At 37.3% G+C, this 2,673-nt stretch overlaps 1 non-coding gene across 1 annotated transcript; it reads left to right on the forward strand.

The window, feature by feature from the left end:
• Positions 1-325: 325 nt before the first annotated feature.
• LOC138388816 (U6 spliceosomal RNA) lies at positions 326-432 on the forward strand. The gene has a single exon (XR_011234302.1). It is a non-coding gene; the product is annotated as a U6 spliceosomal RNA (small nuclear RNA).
• The last annotated feature ends 2,241 nt before the right edge of the window (positions 433-2,673 follow it).

Consider the following 2,673-nt stretch of genomic DNA (forward strand, 5'->3'; position numbering starts at 1 on the left):
CATACTTCCTCCCATTTTATTTTATTTGAACCTCTATTATAACACTGTTTACTTTATGAAGAGGTATGTCAGCTTCTGTTTTTAAACTAGATTGCAAGCTCCTAGAACTCAAATAATTAAATTATTTAAATTATTATTAAGTATTCATATTTGATATTATTAACAATCGTTTGTTGATGACCTTCTATGTGTTTAATACTATGTTGTGTGTTTTCCTTGCACCATTTCATAAGCATCCTGTAGAGTAGGAATAAGGCTCAGAGAAATCAAGTTATTTGCCCAAGAGCACATAGTAAGTTAGTGACCCACTTAAGATTCTAACCCAGTGCTCGCTTCGGCAGCACATATACTAAAATTGGAACGATACAGAGAAGATTAGTATGGCCCCTGCGCAAGGATGACAAGAAAAAAAATTAAAAAATAAAAAAAACCAAAAAACCAAAAAACAAACAAAAAAGATTCTAACCCAGTTCTATTTGACTCCAAATCCCAAATTCCTAACCATCACAGACTTCTGCCTCCGTAGCTGTTTCGTATCCCCTTCTCCAAGCTGAATGCCCATGCACAGTAGGTACCTAATACAACGTGCTTATAAAATGAACTAAGCCAAATAGCATGCCAACCAATTTTTATGATGTTATCCTTTCTATTTAAAAACCTTGTGACTAGTGAGCTATTTTAGGACTGGATTACTGTGGCTGAAGTAAAGATGTGTGATTAGGGTCCTCCTCATCCCCACAACACGTAAAGCCTGTACTTCCAAACGACGGTCACCTTTTCCTTCCTGTGCATTCCTGGTCTTTAACATAACCTCAAACCAAATTCCATTACGCTGTTGACTTGAAGCTACCATTTCTCAGCTTGTCAAATCAATGCCATAAAAAGTTTTCATTTAAAGATTAAAATAAAATAACTTTGTGGGGCCGGGCATAGTGGTTCACGCCTGTAATCCTAGCACTCTGGGAAGCCGAGGCAGGCAGATCGTTTGAGCTCAGGAGTTTGAGACCAGCCTGAGCAAGAGCGAGACCCCATCTCTATTAAAAAAATAGAAAGAAATTAGCTAGACAACTAAAAATATACATATAAAAAATTAGCCGGGCATGGTGGCACATGTCTGTAGTCCCAGCTACTCGGGAGGCTGAGGCAGTAGGATTTCTTGAGCCTAGGAGTTTGAGGTTGCTGTGAGCTAGGCTGATGCCACAGCACTCTAGCCTGGGCAACAGAGTGAGACTCTGTCTCAAAAAAATAAAAAAATAAAATAAAATAAAATAACTTTGTAAAGAGGTTAATTAGCACACAGGCAGCCAATAAATGCTAATTCTCCATGATCACTAAAGAATTTATGCACTGATTTACCTATGAACAATATACTTAAAACACTGTGTATGATTTGGTGGGTTAAGTTGACTTAGGATGCGACCACAGAGGGTAGGCTTTTTGTGGTGGGGGTGGTAGCCCACTGTTGGGCTCATTGAGTATGACTAGCACAATACCTGTTTATATCTAAATTGCTCTATCTTTCCTATATGTAAGGAATCCACATCTCTATAAAATTTTGAATAATAATATTATCTACTCAGAATTTATTTATACTTTGCTTCAGTTTCCTGGATGAAAGATCCTTGTATTATTTAATGGTATAAAACATTTCATCAAAATGAATAGTCTCCATTACTTTCTACCTTCAGCATTAAAATGTAATTCTCATTCTAATTCACAGTTGCTTTATTTTAAATTGGTTTTTTTTTTGAGTTATTTCCTTGAACTATTCCAAACAATCTCTTTCCTTCCTTAATATTAGTTTTCAAACACTTACATATAACTCTATCTCCCCAGAGTCCTTTGTTTATAGTTATAAAATTTTTATTGCTACAGAATTCCTTTTAGCTCTTTATGATTTCTCCTCCTCCAAGGTCCTGTCTAGATCTGACATCCTGTGATTCTGAGATGCTCCACAATGAAAATAATGTTTTAAACTCTGGGCTTGTCAAGCTCAAAAAGAATATAGGTTGAAGAGGCGGGGAGAGCAACAGAAGTGTTGTTATTGCCATTGTTCTGCAGAATTGGAAAAGTAGCTCAAAATGACAGCATGGGATGAGTCCCCTTTATTCCTGTGGCTGCAAATTCATCAATGAGTCTGTTTTCCAAGTGCATGTCAAGGATTTCTCCCTCCCATGAATTTTTCTCCAAGTGTTTTTGATGACTCTATACTGGGCATATCTCATCATGTAAAAACTGACACCCCCACCCTTAACAGCAGGTGCCCAACTTTCAACTTCCATCTGCGTTATTTCTTACACTTCTCTCCTTATTAGGAGCTTACCTCCTTTGTTTTGCAAAGAGGCAGACTTGTAACAGGCGCCTCTTCTTGGCAGCTAACATTGCCAGAGCAACTTGAGTTTCTTCCAGTCTGTGGCTGGGTTTCTTGGTCTTGATGGAGGCAGATGTAATGCAGACACTAGCATTTGAAATTTAGTACCCATCAGACGGGCTAGAACATCTGAATGAAGAATTTCATTTTGCTAATTTTAAACATGTAAGAGTGGAAGAACACATTTTTAAAAAATTTTACAGGACACCAACTTTTCCATGTTGTTTTAGCTTAGATTCTCTTCCTCTTTCTCCTCAAATGCAAGAGTTTACTTTGTCCCTAGAAGAGAATGGGTCAGTTAA

The sequence above is a fragment of the Eulemur rufifrons genome, chromosome 7 (genome assembly GCF_041146395.1).
Source record: "Eulemur rufifrons isolate Redbay chromosome 7, OSU_ERuf_1, whole genome shotgun sequence".
Classification (NCBI taxonomy): domain Eukaryota; kingdom Metazoa; phylum Chordata; class Mammalia; order Primates; family Lemuridae; genus Eulemur; species Eulemur rufifrons.